We start from the raw sequence: 27,868 nt of genomic DNA, 5'->3' as shown, positions 1-27,868 counted from the left end.
CAAAGGGTAAGTGTGGACCCAATGGGCTGACTGGCCTGCTTCCACACTGTAGGGATTCTACGCCAAACATGTTAAGCACCCAACACTGGGATTACACATTCTGGAAATAGAACATCACCCTCATAATGAGCTGATACCAGACCAACAACGAACAATGATGCACTTATGTACCATTAGAAGACCTGTACAATTTAAAGATGATGGACACAACATAGATGCAGAGACTGACAAAAGTCAATTGATTAGAATTTTCTTTGTTGGCCATGGATATTGAGTACTTGTGGAGTCAAAATGTAATCTATCATTGTTTTTTGTTTGTTTTGGGGATATGTGGAGAAGTGTATTCATATGTCATCAACCAAACCGCCCCGTGGCCCAACATTTCAACTCCCCCTCCCACTCTGCCGAGGACATGGAGGTCCTGGGCCTCCTTCACCGCCGCTCCCCTCCACCAGACGCCTGGAGGAAGAACGCCTCATCTTCCGCCTCGGAACACTTCAACCCCAGGGCATCAATGTGGACTTCAACAGCTTCCTCATTTCCCCTTCCCCCACCTCATCCTAGTTTCAAACTTCCAGCTCAGCACTGTCTCCTTGACCTGTCCGGACTTGTCCGACCTGCCTATCTCCTTTTCCACCTATCCACTCCACCCTCTCCTCCTTGACCTATCACCTTCATCTCCTCCCCCACTCACCCATTGTACTCTATGCTACTTTCTCCCCTCCCCCACCCTCCTCTAGCTTATCTCTCCATGCTTCAGGCTCACTGCCTTTATTCCTGATGAAGGGCTTTTGCCCGAAACGTCGATTTCACTGCTCGTTGGATGCTGCCTGAACTGCTGTGCTCTTCCAGCACCACTAATCCAGTAGGTGGTTTACCATAGTCATGTGACTTTCACCTCTTGCAGAAAGTTGATTTAGTTTGTGACATCCATTAATCATGTCACATGAAACAGACAAGTATCTCACCTAGTGCTGCTGTCTTGATATTTCTTCGGGTGTTGTTACTACCACCTTGGTGCTAAAGCCTCCATGAACTGATCTATGGAATAGTGTTTCTAAATCTAGTGGGCCATAATCTGGGAGATGTTATCACATGATCTTCCACATGTTTGTTGGTGGCACCAAAATTGGTGGTATAATGGACAATGAAGAAGGTTATCTAAAATAATAAAGAGATCATGATTGATTGTGTCAGTGGGTTAAGGAGTCGCATATAAAGTTTAATTTGGATAAATGCAAGGTGTTGCATTTTGGTAAAACAAACTAGAACAGGATTTATACAATTAAAAGGAGGGCTTTGAATGTGTTATAGATCAGAGAGACTTCAGATTTCAGGTATATAATTCTTTGAAGTTTGCGTCACAGGTGGACAGGGTGTTTAAGAAAGCATTTAGCATGCTTGCATTCATTGCTCAGACCTTCGGGATGGGAGTTGGGAAGTCATGTTGAGGTTGTACAGGACATTGGTGAGACACCTTCTGTAGTGTAGTGTCCAGTTCTGGTTGCCCTGCTATAGCTCGGATATTTTCAAGTTGAAGAGGGTTCTGGAAAGAATTATCAGGATGTTGCCAGGAATGGAAGTTTTGTGTTAGAGGGACATGGCAGGCAAATTTTTAAAGAGATTGTTCATGGATGCAGGTACGGTTACAACATTTAAAAAACATGATAAGTACATGAGTAAGGCAGGTGGGATTAATTTAGTTTGGGATTATGGTCAGCATCGACTGTTTGGATCGAAGTGTCTGTTTCCGTGCTGGATGATGCTATGACCATCCCCAGCTTCTACCACTGGTCATCAGCAGCTCAATCACTGGAACCTGCCTTCCCTTGGTTTGGTAATGTAATCTGAGGGTCCTTGTGGTGCAGTGACACTCCTCTGAGACAGGAAACCTGGGTTCAAATCTGATTGGTACCAAGGTTTGTCATAACATCCCTGAATACGTTGATTCAGGGATAAAAGGTATGTACAATGTATCCTGGTATTTAATTTTGATAATCAGTTGCTCTCATAATAAATGTTGAAATAAAAACAAATGCTTCTGAAAATACCAGTCAGCACCAAATACTTCATTTTATTTATATGTTCCTCATTCTAAATAAGTCCTCAGGTTACACATTAAAAATGAACATGTGGAGAATTCCTCAATGCACAGTGGACTATTTGAATATTTTATTTCTTTTCAGCTAACAACAACATCAATTTTTAAACACTTGGAGGTGCTTTTCATGTTTTAATTCACAAACAGCACAAGCTTTAGGCAAATGCATGGTCGATGAAGTATAATGTGGATAAATGTGAGATTATCCACTTTGGTAGCAAAAACAAGAAAATGGATTATTGTCTGAATGGCAATAGATTGGGAAAGGGGTGGTGCAACCTGGCCTAGGTGTACTTGTACATCAGGCACTGAACGTAAGCAGTCGATAAAGAAGGCAAAAAGTATGTTGGTCTTCATAGCGAGAGGATTCGAGAACAGAAGAAAGGATATCGTGCTGCAATTGTGTAGGGCCTTTGTGAGACCACACTTGAAATATTGTATGCAGGTTTGGTTTCTTTAGTTGAGGAAGAATATTCTGGATATGGAGGCAGTGCAATAAGGGTATACCAGACTGATTCCTGGGATGGCAGGAATGATTTTTGAAGAGAGACTGGATCCCTGGAGTTTAGAATGAAGGGGGGTATCTTATAGAAACCTTTAAAATCCTAACAGAATGAAGCAAGGAAAATGCCAGATGTTCCCAATGACTGGGGAGTCCAAACCCAGGGGGCATAGTTTAAGGATAAGCCATATAGAATCATAGAGTCATAGAGTTGTACAGGACAGAAACAGACCCTTTGGTCCAACTCATCCATGCTGACCAGATATTCTAAATTAATCCAGTCCAATGTGCCAGCATTTGGCCCATATTCCTCTAAACTCTTTCTATTCACATATTCATCCAGATGCTTTTTAAGTGTTGTAATTGTACTAGCCTCCACCATCTCCTCTGGCAACTCATTGCATATACAAACACGCTACACTCTGTATGAAAAAGTTACCTCTTAGGTCTGTATTAAGTCTTTCCCTTTTCACCTTAATCCTATGCCCTCTAGTTTTGGACTCCCATACCCTGGGGAAAAGATCTTGCCTATTTACCCTATTCATGCCCCTCATGATTTTATAAACCTCTATAAGGTCACCCCTCAGCCTCCAACGCTCTGGGAAAACAGCCCCAGTCTATTCAACCTCTCCCTATAGCTCAAATCCTCCAAACCTGGCAACATCATTGTAAATCTTTTCTGAAGCCTTTCAAGTTTCACAACATCTTTCCAATAGCAGGAAGACCAGAATTGAACACAGTACTCTAAAGTGGCCTAATGTCCTGTACAGTCGCAACATGACCTCCCAATACCTATATGCAATGTTCTGACCAATAAAAGAAAGCATACCAAATGCTTTCTTCACTATCCTGCCTACCTGCGACTCCATTCCCAAGGTAGTATGAACCTGTACCAAAGTTCTCTTTGTTTAGCAACATTCCCTAGGATCTTACCATTAAGTGTGTAAGTCCTGCCCTGATTTGCCTTTCCAAAATGCAGCACCTCATATTTATCTAAATTAAACTCCACCTGCTACTCAGCCCTTTGGCCCATCTGATCAAGGTTCTGTTGTACTCTGGGGTAACCTTCTTCACTACACCACCAATTTTGGTGTCATCTGCAAACTTGCTAATCATGCCTCCGATATTCACACACAAATCATTTATATAAATGATTAAGAAGAGGAGAAATATCTTCACTCAGAGAATGGTCAGCCTGTGGAATTCTCTGCCACAGAAAGCAGCTGAGGCCAAAACATTGAATGTTTTCAAGGAGGAGTTAGATATAGTTCTTAGGGCTAAAAGGATCCAATGTAGCAAACGTGGGAACAGGGTATTGAGTAGGATGATCAGCCGTGATCATATTGAATGGTGGAGCAAACTTAATTAACAGGCCAAATGACCTACTCCTGTCTCTATTTTCTGTTTCTATGTTTCATTCTAACATGATTTCTAAAGTCAAAAGAGCACTCTTGCACACGCGTGCATACACACAAACACATGTAGGTAGAGTGCGTTTAATACTCTTCTCAGAAGTGCAAATATCAATGGAGCTTCCACTTGCTCCATGTTGATGCTTGGCTGCTTAACGAAAGGTCCCACAGATATGTTAGTGCAGAGTGGCAGGCTATTAAGGTCACTACTGTGATTTGAGCTCCACTATTACCGATTTAAGCCATGTTAAAAATCAGCCTCACAGAACTTCTCTTGCTAACACCCTTTCTATCCCAATCCTCGAAAGGGAAAGCACGACAATAAGAATGAATAACTGCTAGACAGCCAGCCTGGAGGGGGATGCAAGGCACACCAAAACTCATATTTCATGAATAATATTGAGAATCTTCAGGGCTGAATCAGGAGGCTGTGCCATCAATGCTTATTGGGTCAGAAACTTTACATGAGTGTATTCATCAGAGTGAATCGGTGTGGTAAAGCCAGTTATCCTGCAGTAAACTCATCAGCTCCATCATCGAAACACACAGCTATCAACTTGTATTGTGGATGTTAGTCACATACCTACATGTGGGATGTGCTCTCCAAAATGAACTTTGGGGAGAAAATCCACAACTGGACCAAAGTTGGAGATGTAGTGGACAGAGAAGAGAGTTACCTCAGATTACAACAGGATCTTAACCAGATGGGCCAATGGGCTGAGAAGTGGCAGGTGGAGCTTAATTCAGCTAAATGCGAGGTGCTGCATTTGGGAAAGCAAATCTTACCAGGACGTATACACGAAATGGTAAGGTCCTAGGGAGTGTTTCTGAACAAAGAGACCTTGGAGTGCAGGTTCATAGTTCCTTGAAAGTGGAGTCTCAGGTAGATAGGATAGTGAAGAAGGTAATTGGTATGCTTTCGTTTATTGGTCAGAGTACTGAGTACAGGAGTTGGGAGGTCATGTTGCAGCTGTACAGGACATTGGTTAAGCCACTGTTGGAATATTGTGTGCAATTCTGGTCTCCTTCCTATCGGAAAGACGTTGTGAAACTTGAAAGGGTTCAGAAGAGATTTACAAGGATGTTGCCAGGGTTAGAGGATTTGAGCTGTAGGGAGAGGCTAAACAGGCTGGGGCTGTTTTCCCTGGAGCGTCGGAGGCTGAGTGGTGACCTAATAGAGGTTTACAAAATTATGAGGGGCATGGATAGGGTAAATAGACAAAGTCTTTTCCCTGGGATCGGGATTCCAGAACTAGAGGGCATAGGTTTAGGGTGAGAGGGGAAAGATATAAAAGAGACCTCAGGGCAACTTTTTCACACAGAGGGTGGTACATGTATGGAATGAACTGCCAGAGGAAGTGGTGGAGGCTGGTACAATTGCAACATTTAAGGGGCATCTGGATGGGTATATGAATAGGAAGAGTTTGGAGGGATATGGGCTGGGTGCTAGCAGGTGGGGTTAGATTGGGTTGGGATATCTGGTCGGCATGGACAGGTTGGACCGAAGGGTCTGTTTCCATGCTGTACACCTCTATGACTCTATGACTGCTCTGTACCATTGTTAGTGCAGTCTTAATTAATGGGCAGGAATCAGAAAGCCTGATCAGATCCAGAGTCAGGCAGGGCTGCACATTCTCCACCCTCTTGTTTGTGTGCTGTGCAGAGCCTTTTGCTGAGTCTATCAAGAAGGATGCAAGCCTGAGAGAGGTGACTGTTCCAGGCAGCAGAACCCTGCAAGTCGAAGCCTTCCTGCACATGGATTACATTGCTGTGTTCTGATCAAGTTTCCTATCAATGCAGAGACTCGTGAGCATCTGTGACCAGTTCAAGCTGGCCTCAGGAGCCAAGGTAAATCAAGGCAAGAGTGAGACCATGTGCTTTGGGAACTGAGCCAGCTGATCCTTTCTCCCCTTCACCATCAGGACAGACTACCTGAAGGTGCTTGGAAAATGGTTCGGAGGGGCCGAGGAGTGCATAAAAACCAGGGAGAAGCATATTGCAAAGTGAGCTGATGCTCCATTAGGAGCACTACTTCCTCTCCATTGTGGGCAAAAGCTTAGCCGTCAGGTGTGAGGCACTCTCTCTGTTGTTGTATGTGGCGCAGGTCTGACCCATTTCCCAAGCCTGCTCTGTTGCAGTCAACTGAGCCACCTTCCACTTCATCTGGAGGTTGATGATGGACCGTGTCTGCAGGGACACCAGCTGCAATGCTCTGAATAAGGTGGAGGGGTTGGGGGTGGTGGGGGTTAGGTGGGAAGAATGCTACCAATGCTACCCTCATTCCGATGGCCACCTTTGCGCTTGGCTGTATTAAGCTGTGTGTAGATCATTGGTACTCAAACACTAAACGTTACTATGTACTGAGTTTATACTTGTCCCCAGTTTTGTGAAGGGTGGGACTGGCCTCATTGCTACAGAACACTCCAAGTAGTTAGACTGTTCCATATTACCTGACCTTCGTGGAGAAGTTTGCAAAGAAAAAAAACACCTTTGATCACAAATCCATCAGTAAGTGGTCAGCATACAGGTCCTTGCAAGAAAAGGAGATGGTGGATCCTATTGGGTTGTTCTCTGAGCAGACTGTCGATGTCATTTGGCAGAATGATGCCTCATCACCAGAACTTTCTAATAAGCACCAAGACATTGCTTGGCTGATGGTGAGAAGGGCACTACCTGTGAGATCATTCATGTTTTCTCCACCACTCACTGCCATCGAAGTGGCTGTAGGGTGTATGTGGGGGTGGGGTGGGGTGGTCGGGGGGGTGGGGCGGAGCATTCGTAGAGACTGTCACACATGTCCTTTTGGAATCTGCCTTTGCAAAGGAAATTTGCAGAAAGATGCAATGGTTTTTCTTGAGGTTTGTCCCAAGTAGCTCTGTCACACTGTACTCTGTTCTCCACAGTCAGTTCCCTGGAACGTACAACGGGGCAAACATCAACTGCGTCTGGAGGACCATCAACTCAGTGTAAAACATTCTTTGGTCTGCCCAAAACTTGTAGGCCTTCCAGAGCAAGGAGTTGACCTTGACGGAGTGTTGCAGATTGGCACTTTCTAAGGTCAAGGACTAAGTCTGAAGGATGCATTAAAACTTGGGGCAGCTGCTGCCATGGCACAGTGGGGAAAGACCACCCCTTAAAGTCTTTCTGCCAAAGTTAAATGGGGATTCATTCAGTTATTGGATTCCACCCCCCCCACCCCAAGTCCAGTGACTCAAATATATGTAAATTATGTCTTCTACAAGTAAAAAATGCTTTTTGTTTATTTGTTGGATGGAGAACAATCTCCAATGTTTGTTTGCTCGCTCATATACAATTGTACAGAACTGAACTGTTTTAGTGACTATGTATATAAATTTATTTTTATGAATAAAGCATATTTTAGAAATAAAAAAGATTGGTGCAAGGCTGCACACAGCAGAGTGGTTAGACGTGAGCTTTTCAGATGGTCCTTGCTGAATTATTCATTAGCGTGTTAATGGCAGGTGATGCGATCTTTTCCCGCTACATCCCACTCAGTAGGTGTTTATTACCCTGTTCAATAGCAGCCTGGTACTACTGTAGGGGAAAATAACTGTCTGCACAGACTTGACAGGTAATGGGGATGGTGCTTTCAAGATTCCTGTTGCCTGCGAGGTCGCCTAAAGGTTATTTTGAACAAATTATTTTTTCATTTCTTGCCGATTGAGTAGATGCCCTTAATAAACTGTCAACTACCAATCACACAACTGCTTTGGATGTAAAATAAAATTGTTACGCTGATTGGATCATAGCTGGGTCCTGTTTTTTAACAGACTTCTCCTTGTAGCAAATTTGTAAGGCACAGCTAACAAGGTTACAAGGAAACAGCTACAAACTGAGATTATGAATTGGTGGTACCTCCGTCAATAGGCTTTAGTCATTCTAAAACTTCTGGCTCAAGAAATTAATTATTGACTTGAATAAATATAAACATTTCAGATCATAATACTTCACAGTTGTTGTAAATTCACAGTTTTATTTGTCAGCTAGGAGGTAATGCTTGACATCTTCACTTTGTTAGATATTCACTATCTTTTCCAGGTAACTAAAGGTAGCAGTCTTGTGTTAAAATGCATTTCATGTCACTTTTGAACATCACCATAATCTACTATGTTGCTATTATAAATATAGACCATCTCCTATAGCAGGTGTTAAAGACGCTTAGGTTAAAATTAAGCTGTTATATGGAAAACTGCTTGGGCAGAGGTATAACATAGGCTGTTTCAATTTTCTGGTTTACAATTCCAAAACTGGGCAACCCAGCCAGTTCATTGTCTCTTAAGCTGCACATTGGTCCAAGGAAATTCCTGTATTAATGGTCTAAATGTTTTTCGAAGTTTTCAACGCATAGATTGAGAGCTTCTCTTTAAATGGGCTTTTTTGGCTAAGGAAAGCATTTAATGCCCATCATTAAATTCCCCTGAAAAGGTGGTGGTAAGCTGTCAGCTTGTATTTTTGCAGCTCATTTGTTGTAGGTCTACGCAAAGTGATTATAGGGAGGGAATTCCAGGTTTTTAAACTAGCGACACAGAAGGAATGATATATTTCCAAGTCAGGATGCTGAATGTCTTGGAGATTAATTTACAATGATGGTGGTAGTACACACTGTTGCTACCATTTTCTGCAGAGTGTTAATGTTTGCAGATGTGGTGCCAATGAAGTGAGCTACTTTGTCCTGGATGGTGTCAGATTATCGAGTATTGTTGGAGCTACGTTCATTTAGAAAAGTGGTGAGCATTCCATTACCTTCCTGACTTGAGCCTTATGATGGTGGTCAGGCTTTGGAGAGTCAGGATGTGAGTTACCCACAGCAGGAATCCCAGCATCTGAGCCTCAATTGTATCCACGATATTTAAATGGCTTGTCTAGTTCAGTATCTGCTCAATGGTAAACCTCAGAATGTTGACAGTAGTGGATTCAGGGATGATATTACCATTAAATGTTAACGGGGGTTAAGTGGCTGTGATCATTGACTGGATCTCTTGTGACACAAATGTGATGTGCCCCTCATCAGCTCAGCTTTGATATTGTCCAGATCTAGCTGCATTTGGACATGGACTGCTTCAATATCTGAAAGGTCATAAACTGTGCTGAATGTTGTGCAATCATCAATAAACATGCCCTCTTCTGACTTCACAATGAAGCATCTGAAGGCTGGCCTAGAACCTTACCCTCAGGAACTCCCGCAGGGATGTCTTGGGTTTGAGAAGATTAATCACCAACAAGCACAATCATCTTCTTTTTTGCTAGATATGACTCCAATGAGCAGAGATTTTACTCCCTCATTCCCATTGACTCGATGATTTCACACTGTGAAATGTGTCCTTCATATTAAAGTCAGTAACTCGAACATCATCTCAAAGCTGTACTGAGGCCATGAGCTTAGTTGTCTTGATGGAACATAACCTGAACATCAATGAATAGGTCATCAGTGTTTGAAAGCACCGTTGATCACTCCTTTGCTGATGATGGTGAGTAGTCTGAAGAAGTAGTAGTTAGCGGGGTTAGATATATCTGCTTTTGTGTTCAGCACACATCTGGGCAATCTTTGACATTGCCAGGAAGATGCCAGTATTATAACTGTACTGAAACAGACTGGCTAGAGAAACAGACTGTCTGGAGCACATGTCTTCAATGCTGCTGCTGAAGGATTTTCATAGCCCATAGCTTTTGCAGTGTCCAGTGCCTTCTTGATATTATATGGAATGAATCAAATTGTTAGAAGGCTTGCATTTGTGATCCTGGGGACCTCAAAGCACGTCAAGATGGATCATGCACTCGGCACTTCTGGCTGAAGTTTGTCACTAATGCTTTTATTCACACTTTTGTTGGACTCTCCCATCATTGAGGATTGGGATATTGTGGAACCACCTCCTCTGGTGATATCCACTACCACTCATGAATAGAACTGTTCAATTGTTTGCGGATGTTCTTATCTCTGGCTATCACTTATTGATTATGCTGTCTCTCTATACTGTTTTGACTTGTCAGTTTAAGGAATGCATTTGTTGATAGATTTACTAACTGTGCCCAGATGTGTGCTGTACACAAAAGCAGATATATCTAACCCCGCTAACTACTACCTCTTCAGACTACTCACCATCATCAGCAAAGGAGTGATCAACGGTGCTTTCAAACACCGATGACCTATTCATTGATGTTCAGGTTATGTTCCATCAAGACCACTAAGCTCCTGGCCTCAGTACAGCTTTGGTTCTAACATGGACAAAAGAACTAAATTGAGATGATGTTCAAGTTACTGCCCTTAATATTACAATAATGTTTTAGATTGTCCAATTAATCAACTGTTGTCTCACAATTTACTTATAGGAATATAGAATACAGCACATTGCCTTTCCTCCCTCTGCAAATGTCTTCAGCTCTAGATTGGAAGATGGATTTAGGGGAGATGGCAGTAAGTGTGAGTGATATGACCCTATGCAATGAATTAGTTCTTAAAATGTATAGATTATAGAGATGAAAAACCAAAGGAAGTTGGCAAGAAAAGAGCAAATGGACTTAGGGCAAGGAAGTTCATCAAGTTTTACACTGCATCATGATTGGCTATTAGCATTTTGCTGTTGCTAATAAAATTACAGTCTCAGAAGTCCTCCTAATTCCTGATTTAAAAGAAAAATCTTTTGACAAGAGAAATGTTGGGTTCTCTGTTTCTGATAGTTTTGATATTACAAAGATAGCTGCCATTCACTTAACTGATTGGGTTTCTTTACCTCCACTGTTTCCAACTTAATTTCTTCTACTTTTATAAATTAGTATAACCTGATGCCTGATAGTGTCATTTTTGTTTGGTGTGATGGAAGTTTGAGATCGCACCAGCAAAGAGATTAACACTTAGTAAATCCAAATTAATATTGGATATCCATTTATTGAACATAAAATAAGTCTTAAAGCAAGGCTGGATAGCTTCAGCAGGTGAAGCCTTCAATCATTGCAATGGCGAATAAATGGGCAATTATTTGGAGCAGGTGATAAGATGATATGACTGGAGGCAAGATTTTATTACTGTGTTGTATAAATTATTGCTGTGCTAGCAAATGCCTCAAAGAGTGGTCCTATAAAAATTAATGGTCTTTCACGGGCAATATTACTATTTATTTCTTTGACTATAAATTCTCCTTTCTGCTGATGATTCGAAGCTCATTAAATTCCTTTAAATCTCATATCATCAGTGCTCACAATTTCTGGTTCTCTCACAGTTCAATAGTTGAATCATTATATTGCGATCATTTCCATGATATATGACAGCACAATGGAAATCTTAGTTCTTTCAATACATTGAGCAACAGTCTCCTCATTTTTAATGCACAACTATCATTTTGTACCTTTCATGGCTCCATTCTGTATCTATTGACTTGTTTGGTTTTCTAATCTTGTCTGATTTTGAGTACAATGCCATAAAATCTCCACTACCAAGACTGCTTCCAAGAAGTTTGGATGCCTTCATTAATGTCAGACACATATTCTTCGCTCAAAACTTCATAACTCATCATAAAGTCCAACCTGTCTAAGAGACAATACTGTTGCCAACATTTTCATTCTGTTTGACTGAATTCATCAAAAGGCTTTCTATCTGATAATCAGTTCCTCATTCACCTTTGAACTCCAATCTTCAGTGTTCTTTGGGACTTCCCTTATTCCTCCCTGAAAGTTCTGGTACAACTGTGGAAAGTTCTGGAAGACCACATCTGGAATAAAGCACATAGTTCTGGGCAACATGTCTCAGGCATCCTGTCAGGAAACATAGGACAGCCTTGGAACAGATGCAGCCCAGGTTTACCAGAATGATAGCAGAACTGAAAAGGGTTAAATTCGAAGGATAGGCCGCATATACTGTGCCCTTTAATCAAGCAGCCTGCTTGATTCGTGTATTCCCTTATCCTCCCCCATTCCCTCATCTGACTCTTCTCTTTTGATTTGTTACTTTCAAATATTCTGGAATTATGTAGACTTGGAGCCAGTCCTTTTCACCATGGAAGTAATAAGCAACTACATACCAGCACTTGTGAATGCTGGGATGTAGTATCTGGCGGGCAATGTCTCAGATCGTATTGTAGTTCAGTTGGAAGCTACTCAACGCCTCAGTAGAATCTCAGGGGTAGGTGATGAGATCTGAGCTTGTTACCATACTGGTTTAGAGGGGCTAGTAGGCTCTTGCAACGGTTCAAGAATTTGCTCGAGCAGGTTGTACAATTGCTGAGGTGCCACCCCTTAAAAATGATCATGGGTTTGTGTTACAGGAACCTGTTGTTATCTCGCAGGTAAATAGCTTTGTGCTCCTGCCATAGTCATTCCACTTGTGCCTTTGCTATTTCCTGGCAGCCAGTCAGCCCAGATTTCTGCTGCTCTTGCCAAACTGGTGCAATTTAAAGCCAGGCAAGGTCTTTGAAGGCCACAGCTACTTAAGATTCTCTATCTGCAACTTCTCTCACTGGAAATCAATAGCCTTCTGCTAACCGTGTTGCAGTCACTTGGCTAACATCGCAGCAAGAGAAAGTTCCCCAGTTTATTTATGTGTGGAATACTGGCTAGATTGCTTTTGACTGGGAGCAGAATTCGATTGGAACTTTGCACAATTCCCTAATGTTGGGAGTGTGTTGAGCACTGGGACTCGGCAATATCCAATTCAGTGACATGCGGTAATGCGGTGTTTCTCACTCACCACCTCTTGCTGAAAATTTATCAGTGGCAGAGGATGTATCAGGTCTCAGTCTTAAAAAAAAGCTCTTAAGTGGATAATTAATGGCAATTTAAGGGCTTTCTCCCTCCAATAAACAGCAGTTTGAAGTAAGGCCTCATCCCATATGGTGAGGTTTTATTGATTGCATATTGATCAGTAATAAGCTGATTCAAAACCTTCTGCAATTCGTTTATTCAATCTTTTCTCTTTTACATTTAGTGATGTCAACAATTTTGTTTAATTTATTTAAAAAGGTGTTCATTAATGAAGATTAGAATCTATAAAGACTGAGAAACTACACTGACCCTGGCAGAATTTTTATGTAACATTTCTTTCATAGTTTTCAATTAACATCTTGTTTAATTATACTATGGATCCTAAAAGCTTTTAAGTTGATTAGAAGTTCTTTACAGAAAACATCAAAAACTTTCTGAAAGTCCAAATAGAACATAAAGAGGAAGTTTCACTATTTACTTCCTTGAATATACTTAAAGACATCAAAGAGAATTGGCCCAGTAGGATTTTCTTTCAGATCTGTGCTGGCGGTTTTAATTTGTGAAAACAAGTACTCCTCAACATTCTAAATCAATTGTTTTGTTATTTTATTTACTGTTGGGTTTGGATATGTGAAATAATTTGCTACTTAACAAATTAATTCTTTCTGCGTTCATAATATTTAGAGAATTCATTGTATAATGGAAATTGCAAACGAGAAGGGTGTGTTATCTTTTCAAATATCAGATTTGGGACTCATTTCTGTTACAGTCGAAACTACTGACAGACCCTGGAACAGTCCTTGACCCTTTTCTGATAAATGGGCGAATATTCTAACCAGACCTGCTCATTCTTTTAAAGAGATGGTCTTTGATCTGATCTCTTTGATGGTTTTCCCTATTCAAAATGAGAAGATATGGTATTTTAACTAAAATAGGGATCACTTCCTTCATTCCTAGCTTGATATTAGATCAAAACAAGCTCAAAGAAGAGGTTTGTTATACTCTAAAAATAGACCAAAGAACAGGAAGTATCAACTACTTGATGAAAGGAGGTTTCAATTAAATACTGGGCACTGTGCTTATTTCACAAGAGCTTAGGTTAAGATGATGTAATTCTCATATTGAAGTAATGTCTTGTTGTTGTTGTTGCATCTACAGTTATAGGATCAAATAATTTGATGCTAGCCTCCATGCATGTGAAACTTTTCAATGTAAAAGATTGCAAGGTTTCCTTTGTTCAGTGTGAGCAATTAATTTTTATTTGCAAATGTTCTAACTACATAAATCAGTACAAACCTTTATATTTAAGTTCAGAGGCTTGGTGAGACATTTTATTGAAAAGAAGGAAAATGTGGGAGCTTGAGTGTAGATTAGAACAAACCTAATAAACACGCATTGAAAAAGGTAGACCAGTAGAAATTGCAAGGGAGGTTGACTGCCAGGAAGAAATGTTACTTATTCAATAATTAATAAATTGTTTTTGCTCTAGGCAATAAGGGAACTGCAGTGTTCAATGGTTTAATTGATCTGTTTATGATTATGTTAGTCTGTTAACTGATCTATGCTCGTTAATCTTGTTTGATCAGTCCTGGGTGAAGCCTCTAAGAGTTGAAGTAAACAGAGAGCGCTCAGCTCTTGGCCTTGTTACAGCCTTGGTTCAAACATGGACAAAAGAGCTGAATTCCAGATGCGAGGTGAGAGTGACAGCCCTCAACATCAAGGCTGTATTTGACTAAATGTGGCATCAAGGATCCTTAGCAAAACTGGAATCAATTGATATCAGGGGGCAAACTCTCTGTTGGTTCGTGTCATATCTGGCACATGGCATGATGATCATGGTCATCACAGGTCAGTCATCTCAGCTCCAGGACATCTCTTAAGGAATTCCTCGGGGTAGTGTCCTTGGCCCAACCACCATCACCTGCTTCATCAATAACCTTCCCTCCATCCTAAGGTCCGAAGTGGTGATGTTCACCAATGATTGCACAATGTTCAGCATCATTTGCAATCCCTCAGACACTGAAGCAGTCCATGTCCAAATGCAACAAGATTTGGATAATATCCAGAATTGGGTTGACCAGTGACAGGTAACATTCACACCACACAAATGCCAGGTTATGACCATCACCAGTAAGAGTCAGCCTAACCACCACCCCTTGACATTCAGTGGTGTTACCATCACTGAGTCCCCTAATGTCAACATTCTGGGAGTTATGATTGACCAGAAACTCAGCTGGATTCACCACATAAATGCAGTGGCTACAAGAGCAGGTCAGAGGCTGGGAATACTCATCTTCTGCCTCCCCAAAGCCTGCAACAAGGTGCATGTTGGAGTGTGATGGAACACTCCCCACTTGCCTGGATGAGGTTTGACACCATCCAGAACAAACCTTGATTGGCACTGTATCCACAAGCATCCACCAATGCTCAGTAGCAGGAGTGAGTACTATCTACAAGTTGCACTGCAGAAATTCACCAAAGATCCTCAGACAGCACCTTACAAATCCTTGACTACTTGTATCTAGAAGGACAAGGGCAGCAGATATATGGGAACATCACCACATTCAACTTCCCTTCAAGCAACTCATCATTGTGACCTGAACTATATCGCTACTCCCTCACTGTCTGTATGTAGGGATCCTATGATATGTTGACATGCCTTAATGTGCTATAAATAAACTACTGCAGATATAAAACTAATGGCATCTCCACATTTCTCTAACATAAATCAAATATATACAATATCCAACAACTCAAAAAAAAACACTATTGGGATCACAGATTAAAACTAGCCATTTTAAATGAATTAGACGTTTTACTAACAAAGCTCTGCAATGATTTAATAAACAAGAGCTTAATAAAAACAATGAAAATGAAAACAGTGTGTTTTTTATAACTAAACTTTTGTTGGGTGGCATATTGAAGATCTATGTCAATATTCCTAAAGGTATGATTAGGGATTTTAACTTCTGATGGACTAAGCTGTAGTTAGAGACAGGTATTATTATGAAGTGGAAATAAGCAGTCATTGTGATGAAATGTTGGTTGTTTGAAATCTTTGCCTATTATGAAGTTAGTTGTCAACTTTGCAAACACTCTGGTTCACTTTGAGATAGTGGCTAAGGAGGGTCATAAAGTTGGTGGAAAAATACAAGTAAGATGTCCAGAACCTTTCATTTTGACCCTTTCACTGTGAGATTAACTTTCTACATCCCATCCTATTATGTGTCAAAGTATGCAAGCAAACTTATAGAAATGAACAAAATGTGGCATAATCTTTCTGAGATTTGACACCTTGTAGATGTGAGACTGAAAGTCAAAGACGTAAATGTTCAGCTGAAGAATATAATAATATAATATAGACCCATTAATTTATTTCTATTTTGTTTTTCAAGCCCATTAGGATGAGAGGGGACAATACTAAATTTAATTTTGTTTCTCATTTCACAACTAATGTAAGTATGAATGGGAACTCTCATGAACGTGCTCAACTCCAGTGGCAGACAAGAACGGCTTTGATAATGAACATCTTTGTGATGAGTACTGAAGAGATGCCTGTGCTGCAGTCAGATCTGGTGACACTCTCACATTGACTTTTTAGAAGCACTAATATTGTTATTTACAATTATTACATTTGTAACAGTTACAATAACCAGGAATTTCCATAGACATTCTCCACCTCTCAGTTTTTGTTGTAGAATGGGACAATTCTTGGCCGTTGTTAGAATTTCATTTTTAACACGCTTTATCATAATGTAGTAACATTATTATCATTCAGGTATAGCATTATTTATATAGAAATGTCGTTCTACCCTGTGTCTAAAATATGTACTTTTATTTCAATCACTTTAACTGGAATTACATTTTGTCAGCAAAAGTATCAAACTATATGCAGTTTGCTCTAGTTCAGCAGGGAAAATATCCTAAAGTTTATGAGATTGAATAATTATAGCTGAAACAGAAGGTCCTGAATGGACATTTCTAAGTTAAGCATCGAAATATTACCTGAGAAACAGATAACAGTCAAAATAAACATGGATACAAACTCATTGGACTTGTTCAGTGTCTCTTAAAGTCTGTCCCTATGGTTTAAAACTAAATTTCCTGATGATGGGAACTGCAAAGGATGTAACATTATAAATTACTGAATAGTAAATGCGGTGATTTGCAAGCTTTCTTGTGAAATGATTGGGTACTAATCTATATTGGATGCCACCTGTAAAACCCGGATTTTCCAGTCAAAGAAACTTCAGAGTCCTTCTAAATTATGGACGTGATCTAAACCTGGAATGCTGCTTTCATTTCTGCCAGATCCAGTTTTATTTGGGCCCGGGAAGAGGGCTGGGGTCGTGTAGGTAGGGGTTGAGGGTTTGGGGGGGAGTGGGGGTTGTGGTAATGGGACAGGACTACCATACGTAGGAAATGAAAGCAGCAACAGCAACTAGCTTCGATCTGGGTTCAAATAAATCCTATGCAGTACGGGTCTTCTCTTGAAATGTGGAAGCTATGAATCTTCAGAGAAGATGCTCTTGAAATTGAATGCTTTGATACATGGGTAAGATTCACAGCACTGTCACCTTTCAAGATAATCAAATGGCCAGCCCTTCAAAAATGGAAAATAAAGTCTGTTTGTGGGAGTTGAATTAATCTGTTCCAATATTTTCAACAGCTGTTTGCAAATACTATCATTCTTGCATTATTAATTCTTAGAAGTTTTTGCATTATTACAGTACAGAATTTTGAGCTAATTGCTTGAAAGGCAGCCTTCTGTTATGCTTGCTGTATCTGCATGCTAGCCTTCAGGGAGCCAAGGACAATGACATCCAGGTCCTTTGGACATCAATAATTTGCAATCTCTCACCATTTTGGAAATGCCATACACTTTATTCTTCCTACCACAGTATTATTCTTTTTACTTTATCGTAATGTCCACAACTTTATGCACTTTAATTTTGATTTTTAACTCCCTGTGTGGCTGTTTATCAAACAACTTCAAACAATTCAAATGCGTAACATCCACTGACTCGACTTTATTGACTCCGTTAGTAACAGTCTTCAAATACTCTATCAGAATTGTGAAACATGATTTCCCCTTCATAAATGTATGTCAACTCTACCCAAATAGACAATAAATTTCTAATCCAGTACTCACATCCTCTATAACACATTCTAGTATTTTCCTAAATACTGACAGTAGTCTAACAGGTCTGTAGTTTCCCCCCTCCATCCTTTCCTAGACAGTTGGATTGTATTTGTGACCTCCCAATGTACAAACAGAATTAATAGAATTTTGACTGATGATCACCAACGCATCCTTTATCCCCGGAAATACCTCTTTCAAAACTCTGGAATGGAGGACATCATCTGCTAGGATGTGTTATTTTAGTCCTAATCATTTCTCCAATGCTACATTTTTAACAATTTCTTTAGCTTCACACTGTTGTTAGACCCTTGGATCTTAATTATTTTTAGAGAACAACTTATGTTTTCCTCTCAGAAGTCAGGCGCAAGATACCAATTTTCTATTGATTGCCTGTTTCCTATCATAAACTTTCCTGCCTCTGAAATGGACTCATATTTTTCTTCACCATTTTTTCCTTTTTATATTCCTAAAATTTTTTATAATGTTTTAATATGTTTCTCTCTATTTTACATTAATCTGTTCTCTCTCTATTATCTTGATAAATGTAAAAAACAGAATATTAAATCAGATTTCAGTCAGATTTTAAATCTGACTTGTCCAGTAATAACATTAGTGAAGATAGTAATGTTAACACTATCCTATAAGTAGCAATGAGATTAATGATCGGGTAATCTAGTTTATGTTATTCATAGAATCATATAAAACCCAGAGTATGGAAGCAGGCCATTTGGGCAATCGAGTGCACACTAACCCTCTGAAAAGCATCCACTCAGACCCATCCCTCCGTTCCTATCCCTGTAACACTGCATTTCTCATGGCGAACGCACCTAGCCTGCACATTCCTGGGCACTATGGGCAATTTATCAAGGTGAATCCACCTAATGTGCACAGTTTTGGACTTTGAGAATCAATGAAAATTCTTCTACTCTTCATTGAATAGTGCATGGGGACATGTGTGTCCACCTGACAGATCAGGCAAAGTCCTGGTTTAAAGTTTCACAAAGTAAACATCTGTAGCACTCCCATTCTCCTTCAGTCTGCAATGACATTTCCGAGTACATATGCTCGTATTCATCAGGCGGAAACCAATCGGTGTCTGATGGATGTAGGCAATGGAGAGATATGTGGTAAGGTCTCAGGAGTGTTGCTGAACAAGGAGACCTTGGTGTACAGGTTCATAGCTGCTTGAAAGTGGAGTGACAGGTAGATAGGATAGTGAAGAAGGCGTTTGATATGCTTTCTTTTATTGGTCAGAGTATTGAGTACAGGAGTTGGGAGGTCATGTTGCAGCTGTACAGGACATTGGTTAGGCCACTGTTGGAATATTGCATGCAATTCTGGTCTCCTTCCTACCAGAAAGATGTTGTGAAACTTGAAAGGGTTCAGAAAAGATTTACAAGGATGTTGCCAGGGTTGGAGGATTTGAGCTATAGGGAGAGGCTGAACAGGCTGGGGCTGTTTTCTCTGGAGCATCAGAGGTTGACGTGTGACCATATAGAGGTTTACAAAATCATGAGGGACATGGATAGGATAAATAGACAAAGTCTTTTCCCTGGGGTCAGGGAGTCCAGAACTAGAGAGCTTAGGTTTAGAGTGAGAGGGGAAAGATATAAAAGAGACCTATGGGGCAAATATTTCACACAGAGGGTGATACATGTTTGGAATGCGCTGCCAGAGGAAGTGGTGGAAGCTGGTACAATTGCAACATTTAAAATGCATTTGGATGGGTATATAAATAGGAAGAGTTTGGGGGGGAATGGGCTGGGTGCTGGCAGACGGGACTAGATTGGGTTGGGATATCTGGTTGGCATGGATGGGTTGGTCTGAAGGGTCTGTTTCCATGCTGTACATCTCTATGACTCTATGACTTGCTCTGAATGTAGGAAACCGGGCACCAACATGTCAGGGTATCCTGCAGGGGCACTGGCTACAAGTACTTTCATGGATATTGGCTTCCACCATGTGTCAACCTCGAAAGACCTCACATATGTCTCTGACCCACTTATGAGTCACTTCTGCATTTAAATGATGCATATAGCAGCAATCATTGTAATGCTGTGCAAGGACATTGTGCACTCAGGGACATGCACTCAGCTCATGGACTGGACCAGGATGCATTTGCAGCCTGTTCATCTGCTGTCATAGTGAACATTTGCTTGGAGCCTAAGTGGATGCTCATAGCATCTCTGTATTGTATGGCCTTATCTTATGTACATCTGGAAATCCCTTACTAAAATAGCCATTGATCCTAATCATTTAAAAGTTCCAAAACTTTCCAAAACAATTCCTTATCTCACTTTTAAATCTGCCACCTCTTTGCCTCAAACAATGGCTTCTCATTTTAGTTTGCCCCACAAGGGGAAACATCTGCTCTACATCTGCTTTGTGAATCCCCTTTAACATTTTGTATACCTCAACAAGATGTCCTCTCATCCTCTCATAAGGGTGAGGAGCTGAATATCAGGCAGACCATCACCCTATTGTGGACAATTTACTTCCTGGTATGAGACAGGCAGGTAATTACAGGACAAGAACGAGGATGGCACAGCTGTTACTTTTGGTGGAGGTTGGAACGTGTCCTGAGTGAATGAGTAGGCAAGTCCAGAAGACGTTCAATGTTAGTGCCATCAGGGTTTGGTTTGCATGAGAGTAAATGGGGACAATGTTGCAGGCAATGGTGAGAGTGCCAGAACATTGACAGTGTGACAGGTGGGTACAGTAGCTACAAAAGTGAGTGTGAGGTATCAAAGGGATGAAGATACATACTTATTGACCTTCTTCTTTCAGTGCTGGGCATGCTTCCAAATTGTCAATTCTACTTCAAAAAGGTAACAACCTTGGACCTGGCAGGCATATTCTGGTGTCATGGCCTCCACTGCTGGTCTGGGGGGGCAAGGAAGAAATCCTGCCTATACACCATCCCATCCAACAAGACTTCTAGGACCTTTCTCAGGAAATGTGACAATGTCTACGGCAAGTGTCATAACTTGTGCAGGGTAGCTGCAGACTGACAGTGGTTGTCTGGGTGTACAACAGGCTTTAAAAATTGGTGTTTGTGCAAGGGATACCAGTAAATTCTTGGAAATTTGCCGATTGACAAATTGTTTGGGGAACAGTGTGTAGTAAGATGAGGCTAGGATCCAAAGTCAGAGATGCCACAGGAACATGGTAGACAATTCATGACGTGGGTTTTATAAGATAGAGTGAGAACTTGCTATGCCTCATGGTACCAAACCCTCCAAAAAACTTATTTTGACTCTGACTTAAGCAGTAAAACGTAATCTTTTGTCTCAGATGAGACTGTTAACATTGAGTTTAGGAGTGAGTCCCACAGACCATCTCTGAGGATGGAAGAGAATTGCTGAGAGGTTTCTATTCAGACAGTTTTATCTTTGGGCAATGTTGTTTGGCAATAGTTTTCCACAATAAACACATCAAGATTATTTGTTTACTCAATAGTGTCACCTTCTTCACAGAGGGCTGGCTGTTGGGAATTGTCACTTCTTTCTGTCCTGTGCTTTGTGCTTCATTTATAGTTCCCACAGAAATCAACTACATTTGATCCATCATCCATGTTCTCCTCTGTTTTCCTCTACTACCTTTTCTTTTGATCTTCCCCTTCAGTAACTGTATCTGTTTATTGTCTGCTCTAATCATGCAACTGAAATATTGTATCTTTCTCTCTTTGATGTTATGCGCTAACTTTCTCTTTTTTCCAGCTATGTCCAGCATTTCTTCATCAGTCTGTCAGTCTAGGATACGTGGATCATCCCTCCTGTATGTCCACATCTTGAATGCATTCAGCATTTCAGTATTGTCTTTGTTTGTTCATTTCTCTGACACAGATGACAAAATGGAATATCTTAGCATTCTCTTCCTAAGACTCAGGCCTAGGCTCAGTGCCTTTGATGTTAACACAGCCTTCATTCCAAATAAACTGATCTTGGTTACCTCCATTCTTGATCATATCTTACAATTGTATCTCCTAATGCCTGTGATAATCTGCCCAAACTTGTTTCATGAATTGTTCATTTACTTCAACTTCCACACATGGGGATGGGCCTCTGGTTATCACCACCTTGGTATTCATTTTTATTTGATGTTCATCATTCTTTGTTTTCAATTTGTTTACTACCATCTGTAGCCCATCTTCTGCCTCTGCAATTGATGATATGTCCTTAAGTTTTTTAAGTTTGTAATGTTCCCCCATCCATACACACAACCTGGTCAATCTACTGTGTCTCTGAAGACAGCTCCAGTATACAGGTTGACCAGTTTTGGGGATATCACTGGGGCACTGCTCTTCTGACTGTCAATTTGTATCAAGTGGAGGGGGGGAGGGGTGCGTATGGGCACAGAATATATACGTAGAGAGATAATTTACTTTATTCACACCATTTGTATTAAACTGTTGACACTCTTGATTACCTGCAAATCGCTTGTTATTCAGCCTGCCCCCACTTTAATCGCACTATTTGTACTAATCTGGAATTATTGTGCTATTATCTGTGTGCCTCCCTCTACTTCACCTGACAAAGAAGCAGTGCTCCGAAAGTATTTGTGATTTTAAGTGAAACTGTTGGACTATAACCTGGTGTCACATGACTTCTAAATACGGCATCTTTACAGTGCAGATATGAGAAGCTGTTCCTGCTTGTAAAATGATCATAACTCCAGACCCACAGCAATGTGTTGACTTGCAACTGCCTCTGGGCAATTCGGGATTGGCAATAAATGTCAGCCTAGCTAGCAACGCCCTTATCCCATGAATAAATAAAACAATCCCAAAAGGCATGATTTGGCGATGCTGGTGTTGGACAAAGTTAAAGATCACACAACACCAGGGTATAGTCCAACAGATTTATTTGGAAGCACTAGCTTTTGGCGCGCTGCTCCTTCATCAAGTGGTTGTGGAGTATAAGATCTTATACTATTTATTATAATTACTATTTTATGATTCTGTAAAAAGAGTCATGAAGACTTCCAGAGTAAGGCAAATGTATTCAGGGTTATGTAAGTTCATAACTGAACCTAAACATGAAGCAGAATTTTCTGAGCTTAGTTATGTTCATATGAGACATTTGTTCCACACAGTAAAAGAGGTGGAAGGCTGTGACTATAGCAGCCTAGGTGAGATATCTTCCGTTGCTATCAAAACAGAAGAGAATTCAGATTCAAAGTTGTAACAAAATTCAAAATGAAGTGAAAACAAAGAGGCACCAGATAAACCATTTACATGACTGGAGACGACATATAGTGATGAATTTCTGGTAATTCAAGTCTAGCATCAGGCCGATGAGTTGAGCATTGTACCCTGTTCTTATGAGAGTATCCCTTATAAAAATGGGGTCCAAAGCTCAACTCATCTGTTCTGAAGTGCCACAGCAAAAAACCATAATGACCTCCTCAGGAGACAGACACGAGCTGCAACCGACAGGGTCCCCTTGGTTATCCAATACTTCCCAGGAGCCGAAAAACTATGCCATATTCGTCGCAACCTGCAACACATTATCAATGAGGATGAGCACCTCGCCAAGACCTTCCCCATATCTCCACTGCTCAAAACGACCAAACTTCAAACAGATCATTGTTCGTAGCAAACTGCCCGGCTTTCAGGATGATACCATACAACCTTGTCATGATAGATGCTGCAAGACGTGTCAGAATGTTGACACAGATACCACCATGTATGTGGCAGGTACTCATACGACTCAGCCAATGTTGTCTATCTCATTTGCTGCAGGCAAGGATGCCCTGAAGCCTGGTACATTGGTGAGACCGAGCAGAGGCTACGGCAACAGATGAATGGACGCTGCACAACAATCAACAGATAGGAATGCTCCCTCCCAGTCGGTGAACACGTCAATGGTCCAGGACATTCGACGTCAGACCTTCGGCTGACTGTCTTCCAAGGCGGACTTCGGGACAGGTAACAATGAAAAGTGGCCGAGTAGAGGCTGATAGCCAAGTTTGGTAGCCATGAGGATGGCCTCAACTGGGACCTTGGGTTCATGTCACGCTACAGGTGACCCCATTGCAGTATACACACACACAGACAGACGGACACACACAGACACTCCTACACACACACACACATACATACACACACACACACACACTCCTATACCCACACGTACATTCCTACACACACACTCTCCTACAGACACTCACACTCACGCAGACCCTCTCTTATACACACACCCTCTCACAGACTTATAACCCTTTACACTCACATACACACACTCTCTCACAGACACTCATAACCCTCCCCCCCACACGCACACACCCACATGCACACATACACGCATAAGTTTATTGGGTGAATTTGTACTTGCAGAATTACATTTTACTTTGCTGAAAAATTTCATGAATCCATGTAAGACTCTGTAAATCTGTTTTTTAGATTAGAATTAGTCTGACCATTGTGGCACAGACACCATCACAGGGAAGCTCATACATTATCTGGGCCGACATGACTCCAATTGTTAAAGTTCACTTGAGATTGTAACTTTTTTAAAAAAAGTTTTGTGATTTACATATGAAAGCACTGAAACCAACATTGTCACTCTAAAGGATGAGAGATTTAACAAACAATCCAGGTCTTTTTCAATATATAATTTCAGTTACATCACACTGTAAATTTTTGCTATAAACTCTGTGTCTTACGATCTTATTCTCCACAACCACCTAATGAAGGAGCAGGGTTCTGAAAGCTAGTGCTTCCAAATAAACTTGTTGGACTATAACCTGGTGTTGTGTGATTTTTAACTTTGTACACCCCAGTCCAAAATCATAGAGGTTTTCACATCCTTGATTACCAGTTAGTTGTTTGCAAACAGCCAGAAAACCACTGGAAACCAAACAAGCTCAGAAAATTAAACACTTTCCATTCGGCAGGGAGAAGGGAAAGAGAAAATCAATGCAAAGAAACTGATTTGTAGGATGGACTAACTGGCCGGAGGATCAGGAAGAGAACATGACCGTAGGACAAACATCATCTGACCATCTAAATAATGACTGTCAGAATTCAAATGTAAAGCTGGAAAGATTGCATCTTCAATCAATTCAAAGGGAACTTTGAACACGATTGTGATGTTTGGTGAGAGTATTTGTCAGACTACAGCTGGAATACTATGAACAATTTTGGGTCCCTTATCTGAGGCAAAATATACTGGCATTTGAGGCAGTCCAGAAAAAAGTTCTTTAAACTGAGCCCAGGCATGGAATGACTGTCTTATGAAACCATGCTGAACCTGGAATTTAGAACAACAAGAGGCAACTTTATTGAAGCATGCATGATTTTTAGGGATCTTGACAGCATAGTTTAAGAAAGATTGTTTCTCCCTGTGGAAGAGTCTAGTACCAGAGAGTGTAATCTCAGAATAAAGGTTTGTCTGTTTAAGACAGAGATGAGGATGCATTTATTTTCTCAGAAGGTGGTCAATGTGTGATATTCATTATTGCAAAGGGATGTCAAGACTAGGTCATTGTATATATTCAATGTTGAGATAGATTTATAATCGGAAATGGAATCGAGGGTTATGGGGAAAGGTCAGGAAAGTGGAGTTGAGGATTATCAGATCAGCCATGATTGTATTGAATGGTGGAGCGGACTCAGTAGGGCCTACATTTGTTCTTACATGTCATAGTCTTATGGTCTTACTGACAGTGGTTGTCCTTGTGAAACAGGGAAATTGGGAGGAGACTTGAGGTTCTAAATATTGACAATGACAGTGATTTAGAATAAGATATGAGAATTGATATTTGACTATGTAACTATGAAACTATGAACATAATAATGCAATAGATCACCGAATGATGGAGAGGCTGAAAAGAGAAGTGACATGTAACTGGAAATGTTAATAGCTATTACAATGTGAATCAACATTACTTTGGAATTACTTTGGAAAGACCTTGGCTTCAGGTAGAAAACAACAAATCAGGATAAGTTATTTCATCGTGTCATGGTTCCGAAGGAAGGTCACTGAAACCAAACCATAAACTCTGATTTCTCTCAACAGTGGGTGCAATGAATACATTGGATTAGCCAATCCAGAGAATCAGTTTCGATTGGAGTACATTCTAAACTTAGTGAATCAGAAAAACTTCAAATTTACACAGGTAAGTGACTTATGAAGTTTCCAGGAAACTGCATAAATATTAAAATTTAATTTGTATTTTAACTGAGCTGCAATCTACTTTGAGTTTTAGGTTTCAGTGAAGTAGCATTGAATCACAGTTTGCTTTTATGGATGGAGCTTGTTAGGTTTGGGTGTGGCTGATCCTCATGATATCCTGACCTTGCAAATATGTCTTGTTGAAAGACAGCATTTTTCTGTTGGAGTTTTGGAATTAAAAGGGGAAATTGTTTCATGCTAAATTGAGAATGATTGATTGTTAATGGTGCTGCTTGTTAAAATAATGGCATTATAGATGGCTGTAATGAGGTTTCTTGACCAATATAGTTCACTGTAACATCATAGATTTTGCAAACTCCTTGAACTTTCATACATACTTTCTGAATGCCAAGTTAAAATAGTGAGAACTTAGTGTTATGCTATTTGTTTAATACCCACACTAGTGTGAATTTTTGCAATTGCATCAGGACCCATCAAACCTATTCAGGAGACAATTGGAGGTGAAATAAACTGAATCCCTTTTCTCCAAAGTGAGGATCTGGTTGTCTGGATTCACTCATCCTAAGCAGAGGATGCAGTGTGAAATGAGTTTTCTGTGATGCATCTGACATTTCCTGCATTGAGAATGATTTATTCATCTTTGTATTATCTGGGCTATTGTGTTTGCTGGTCTCCAGCCTAACAATATTTTCATAAATGAAAGCAAATCTTAGCAGGACTTATACACTTAATGGTAAGGTCCTAGGGAGTGGTCCTGAAAAAAGAGACCTTGGAGTGCAGGTTCATAGCTCCTTGAAAGTGGAGTCGCAGGTAGATAGGATAGTGAAGAAGGCGTTTGATATGCTGTCCTTTATTGGTCAGAGTATTGAGTACAGGAGTTGGGAGGTGATGTTGCGGCTGTACATCATGTGGTTAGGCCACTGTCAGAATATTGCGTGCAATTCTGGTCTCCTTCCTATCAGAAAGATGTTGTGAAACTTGAAAGGATTCAGAAAGGATTTACAAGGATGTTGCCAGGGTTGGAGGATTTGAGCTACAGGGAGAGGCTGACCAGGCTGGGGCTATTTTCCGTGGAGCGTCGGAGGCTGAGTGGTGACCTAATAGAGGTTTACAAAATTATGAGGGGCATGGATAAGGTAAATAGACAAAGTCTTTTCCCTGGGGTCGGGGAGTCCAGAACTAGAGGTCATAGGTTTGGAGTGAGAGGGGAAAGATATAAAAGAGACCTATGGGGCAACTGTTTCATGCAGAGGGTGATACGTGTATGGAATGAGCTGCCAGAGGATGTGGTGGAGGCTAGTACAATTGCAACATTTAAGAGGCATTTGGATGGGTATATGAATAGGAAGGATTTGGAGGGATATAGGCCGGATGCTGGCAGGTGGGACTAGATTGGGTTGGGATATCTGGTTGGCATGGACGGGTTGGATCGAAGGGTATGTTTCCATGCTGTACATCTCTATGACTGTCTGAGATGATGCCTGACCTGCTGAGCTTTTCCAGCAATTTCTATTTTTAGTTCTAATATCCAACATTCACAGTTCTTTTGGTTTTTTGATTATATCATAGTAAATGATTGAATTTCACTTTGAAATATGACAGAAAAGGTGGTTCCACAAAATCAGTTTAAATGTGTATTAATGATTAGGATATTACAACGCAAATTCCAACATTCAAAATTTGCCACTGGCGTACTTAGATATCAAACTTGGAGGGATGGGATACAGTGTGGATGATACCAATCAGCAACAACATGATGTAGATAAGCAGAATCGATAGGTGGCAGATGGAATTTAATGCAGCATATTACCATTTCTGTCTAAAAGGACAAGGACAGCCAATACATGGGAACACCACTAT

The sequence above is a fragment of the Chiloscyllium punctatum genome, chromosome 2 (assembly GCF_047496795.1).
Source record: "Chiloscyllium punctatum isolate Juve2018m chromosome 2, sChiPun1.3, whole genome shotgun sequence".
Taxonomy (NCBI): Eukaryota; Metazoa; Chordata; class Chondrichthyes; order Orectolobiformes; family Hemiscylliidae; genus Chiloscyllium; species Chiloscyllium punctatum.
Note: the sequence above shows the minus strand (reverse complement) of the source record.